Genomic DNA, 6,214 nt, shown 5'->3' on the forward strand with positions numbered 1-6,214 from the left:
TTGCAAATCCTTGGCAAGGGTTTTTGGATTTTTATTGTGTGCCTTGTTTTCATAGACTAGCAAACACTTCAATTGGTGCACTAAAATTGAATCATTGTCTTTTGTGTCTTGAGCAATAGGCTCTTTTTGTTCAATCTTTAGAGGGCCTGTCTTCCCGTGTGGTCATTAGGACTACTAGTGAGAAGAGAACGACCCAAGTGGTAGCGAGGAAAATCCACCTCTTCCGAACCACTATAATCAAATGTATTCATGGTGAAAACTATGGATAACGTGTGCTGATTAGTTCATATCGACACTGTCTCCCCATAAACCCGTTTGATCAAATTTATTTGATCATTTGCAGGGCATAACCCCTACCGGCTGGGAGCCTTCTGTATTTACAGAGCTAAAAGTGCCGCATGTATGGCCACACGAGCGGATGCCCTTACTAGCACCTTTTTGTTTTAGAAGCCCAAATCCTTCTAGTTGTCGGGGTAGGAGGTCGGACCTCTGGTAGCGGCCCACACACATACGGTTCTTAGTAGAGATACAAAGTTCGCCATGGGGAGTTTTCATGGGGACTGATGCTTGGCTGACCCGAGAAGTGAGTGCCGAGGGTGGAGCCAGTGAGGTCAAGCATCTAAGTATCCGCTCTGAATAGCGTAGCCTCGGGGGTAAAACCCCATGTGGGATCAACAACTATTGTCTTGGCCAGCCATAAGAATTGTGCTTGACTTATTTTAAACATTCAAAACATTCAAGACCAAACAACAAAACATTGTGTCTTTTGTGTTTTCAAGTGTATGCAAAACAATTTTACATCAAACAACACACTTTCTTGGAGTCATTTTGAAGTCTAAACACTTGCAAACATTGAGTCCTCAACAACATTGTGTCCTCTTGTCACGAAAAACAGTCAAACATTCAGATTTGGTCACAACCAACAACTTCACAAATTGGAAAAATTTTACAGTCCAGCAAACAAAAGAAATCAGTTTCGGAATACTTGAGCTTCCTAGGTTGTTTCTTCAGGTTTCATCTAGCATTCAACCTGTCTTTGGGTCTCACACAGCCCATCATTGCTTTACATCTCTCATTACATTCACAATTGTCTAAACTTGAGTCAAAAGGTCACTTGCTTGTCCTCATCATACTTTGTCAACACACTACATACAACTACACTTTGCTAAGTGGTCCCTCATCAAGGTTTCTTGCCTTTGGGTCTCATTTGGTCTTACTTAGAGTCAAGGTCAACTTACCTCATCAAGAGAAACCATCCTCTCTTTGGAAGTCACACCTACTCTACTACATACATACTTGGTCTTACACTTTGGACATTACAAGTACACTTCAAGACTCATTTACATTTCATCCAACTCTTGGTCTTCCATACTCTTTCCATTTTTCATCTAGTCTCACACATCTTGGTCAATACCTAGTTCATGGTTGAAACCCGTCTTCAAAAATCTAAGAGAGAAACTAAAGAGGCTCAAGAGTCCGCAAACATGAGTTCTTATGAGTATGACAATGAGATCTTTTTCAATTCTGATCATACTACATTACCTGACATGGATGCCTATAGAAACATTCCAAATGTGGAAAATGCAGACACTACAAACAACAATGCTACACACAATGACAATGTGGACAACTTTTCAATACATTCAGCAGATGTGGAAGAATCCATTATGAATCCCCATTTCAATAGATTGGTTGAAGAAATAATGAGGAGGGATAGACAGTACTTTTTACACATGATGGCACAAAGTGGAGCCAAGATACCTCATGATTTTGACATGTCTCAACTTATGGAAAACCGACCTTTGCAACAAACTCACTCCAACATGGATCAAAGGAGACCTAATAGTGGAGGAAATAGAGGACCACATATGGTACCTGAATCACCATCAGCTTTGCTTCAAAAACCAGAAGTCCCACATACACATGCTCAAACATATGATAATTACCTTCGAAGACCATTATGGAAGTCTTATGCAGATAGATATGCTCAAGCTATGGATCAACCAAAACAATTGGACATTAAAAGGCATGCTCAAAATTTGGACACAAGGAAACCCCGTGTCAAATTTGGGGGCAACACAATAGAACATGACATGCCTGTAGAATATGGTATACATGCACAAAATAGATATGGGGTTCCTCAACATGAAGCTATACCAAGTGCTCCATATATGTCGCATCAATATAGACCTCCTCCATATGAACATGTGTATGATCAATATCATCCATACATGCAATATGCTCCTCCTACAATGGGTGCCTCAAACATGGGGTATGCTTCAAGAAGTCGATCTCCACCTAAGAGCAATTTGGAGCAACAAATCAGGGACTTACAAAAGAAAATGGAGGACATAAATACATCGAAGCCAACATACACAATGAGAGACATATGTCCTTATCCATTTGACAAGAGCATTCCAATGCCTCCATTTCCTACACATTTTGTGACGCCTAAATTTGACAAGTATAGAGGAAAAGGGGATCCTAAGGCACACATAAGACAATTTTTCACAGCTTGCATTGAAGTAGCAGCAGAAGAGACATATTTGATGAGATTATTCCCACAAAGCTTAGGTGATCAAGCTATGGAATGGTTCTCCCAACTTCCACCTGGTATTAAGTCATGGGGTGACCTAGCAGAAGCATTTATTCAACATTTCTCCTACAATATAGAGACAGACATATCAATCACTACTTTGTGCAACACCAAGCAAAAAGAGGGAGAATCTTTTGCATCATTTTGACAAAGATGGAGAAATCTAGCCAGCAGATGCTCTTGTGAGATTCCACAAAAACAAATGGTAGAGATGTTCACCCAAAATGTTAACAAAGACATTGGCTATGACTTAAGGAAAGCTTGTTTGTCTACCTTCAAGGACGTCATTGAAAAAGGCTTAGCAACAGAAAAGGTCCTAATTGAACAAGGAGTCATTAAGATATTTAAGGAAAACAAAGATGACTTTAAAGGAAAAGACAAGCCAAGATTTTGGAATAAAAACAAGAACACAGTCAATGATGGTGTTGTTGATGCCAAAACAGTGCAACCTAAATTCATCTTTTCAGGATCAAGTTCTACAAACAATCAAGTAAATACTCAAACAACTTCCAAATCACGAAGGAAGTACACTCCATTGGGAGAACCACTTGAGTCAGTTTTCAAGAAGCTTGTGGCAAACAAGGTAATCACAGTTCCAGATTTTCCTCCATATGAACCAAAGGTTAAGCCGAATTGGTGGAATGATGATGAATATTGTGAATTTCATAAGAGCAAGGGTCATAAGACAGGAAATTGTCATCGACTGAAAAACATCATACAAGATCTCATTGATAGAGGTGACATTGAGATTGAGGGACATTCGTCTAATCAAGAACATGCGATGTTTAAGGAACCATTCCCAAAACATGACAAAGGAAAAGCTAAAGCCACAAAGGATCAAACCAACTATACCAGAGCATCCTATAACTATGATTCAACTATCAATCACATATCGATGGACAATTATGTCTCTACTATTATCATCAAGGACAAAGCGTCCGAGCATTATACTCAGAGACCCAAGATTGTCCTAAAAGGTATTGGATCTTCTTCTGAACCTACCTCTGAATGTCATGTTACAACTCGTCGAGGTAAAATCACTTTGCAAGGTGCTCCAACTAAAAACACCGCTTCTTCATCAACCAAGCCTAAGTATGACCTTGTAGAACAGTTAGGGAAGACACCCGCGCTCATTTCAATCCTTGAACTATTACGCATATCTCCCGCACATAAAGCCATTCTTGATAAAATCTTGAGAGATACTGCTGTTCCTACTGATCTAAACGTGGACCAATTTCAAGCCATGGTGGGATACCTTTCCATTCCACACTCCCTTACATTCACGGAAGCCAATGACGCCTCCGTAAGTCAGCCACATAATGCACCACTACACATCGAAGCCTTCATACACAAACATAGAATCAAACGAGTCCTGGTAGATGGAGGAGCAGGTCTAAACATTTGTACATTGAGCACTATTAAACAATTGGGATATTCTAACAAAGCTGTGAATTCTACAAACAAAATTACCATCAAGGCATATGATGATGAAAAGCGTTCATCCAAGGGCACAGTCACCTTACCTCTCAGAGTTGGGCCAGTTACAAAGGATGTGGTTTGTCAAATCCTTGATCTAGATCTCACATACAACATACTCTTGGGACATCCATGGATTCATGAGATGAGCGCAGTCCCATCTACATATCATCGATGTATCAAGTTTCCACACAATGGAGTTGAAGTGACCATCAAAGCGGATCCAAATCCATTCATATATTGCAACAATCCGCGACCTAGATCAGAAATAACAATCCCAGTCAATCGCGAAGCTATTCCTTCATCGGCATATGTGGATCCTGAATCCTTAAAAGCTTCTACATCCAAACAAGCAGAGCTAAAAGAAAAGTTCAAGATTAAAGACTTGGGATGTGGTGAGTATATATTTCATGTTGACCAACTCCCACTATCTCCTAAGGTATTCAGTCTAAAGGAACAATCTATAAACAATTTGCAAGGAATTGGGTGTGAACCACCTAGTGTTCTGGCTACTAAGTTTGAATGCAAATATCCTCTAGTGGTGCAAGCATCTCTTGATATCAATAGTCCTAAGAGTGGTTTCAGTGAAGAATCTAATGAGCGTATCGCTAGCCCTCTTGAGAACTCACATAGCTTTACCATTTCATCCACTCATTCCATTTCCACTCCACTCCCAGACTTGGATCAACAAGAATCACAAAAGCCCTTACTCATTAGGGATCAAAAATCAAGCTTTGAAAAGAAAAATTTAAAAGTCAAAAATAAAGAAAAGTGCTTCAGTCCAAATCAAAATCAAAAGCTATTGGACTCTACAAAAATCAAAGTCAAGGATAAAACTCATATGAAGCAAAAAGAGCAAGAGTTGATCTCCCCTAACACCAAAATAACTGGGGGAAAAAGTTCTACAATTTTAAGTCAAAAAGCATACTTGTTGATCCTAAGTCTCCATCATGCTATCCTACTTTCACTTCTTTTCACAATCATAAGCCTTCATAACTCTTCCACTTGTTCCACACATCTATCCCCTTCTAGCGATACACCATGGACCTTTAATGGAGCTTCCTCGAAGGACTTTGTTATCAGGGATGCCCAAACTTCTTCAGGTGACATGCATACGGGCCTGTGTAGTCCACACACTAGTAATCCTATCTCAGTTCCTTTATCAAGGAAGACAGACACTCAAGCTACACATCATTCAGTCAAGGAACAATGCAGCTACAATCATAAAGTCAAGCCTTGCACATTTGAGGTGGGTGCCTTGGTTCTCAGAGAAAATCCTAAAAATCAGCAAGACAGAGAGAAGAAGGACAAGTTTGAACCAAACTGGCTTGGTCCTTACATCATCACAGCAGTATATGGCTCTGGGGCATATCAGCTCTCAACTACAGAAGGTGAACCTTTGGAGGATCCTATCAATAGCATGCACCTTCGCAGGTTTTACACATAGCTCTTCAGAATATCCAAAAAATTCAAAAATACAAAAAAAATAAAAAAAAATAAAAAATACAAAAAAAATTATAAAACAAAAAAATCGTTACTTGGTGAAAACCTGGCAAACAGGCGCCTTGTGACACAAAAAACATTGAAAAATTGAAAAAAGTAAAGAGAAATAATTTCGTCCAATGGTGAAAACCACTTCGGTGGCGCCCTGGGCAAGTACCATGGTGAAAACTGGGTCACCAGCGCCATGCGTAGAGACATTGCTCCTCCCTCCTTTAGGATTCTCTTTCATCCTTTCACTTTGCACACACTCACGACCAATTCGTTCATAATAAACTTACCCATTCCCATCATGGCTTGTTATTGATCTACCCAAGATTGGTTAGCCATTCATAATAAACCTCCCTTTTCGCCTCCCTTTCCATCCATAATAAATCAGATCCTATCTGTGGCTAAGGCAAAATCCTACGTCTAGTGATGGGTGTGGAACTGAGAACATCACACGTTTTGAGGAGTACAGTTTCTTCCAGTTTCTTCAATCTATCAGTGCACAATCCACAATAAAGCAACATTTGCATCACAGATTCGCAATAAAGTTTCATCTTCTCCGCAATAAAGTATCGGTTTCATGGATTCAGTCAGTTTCAGATGAGACACAGCAGCAACAATGGGCTTCAACAAATCAAATCTTTCAACAAACTC

Source organism: Cryptomeria japonica, chromosome 9, assembly GCF_030272615.1.
Source record: "Cryptomeria japonica chromosome 9, Sugi_1.0, whole genome shotgun sequence".
Lineage (NCBI taxonomy): Eukaryota > Viridiplantae > Streptophyta > Pinopsida > Cupressales > Cupressaceae > Cryptomeria > Cryptomeria japonica.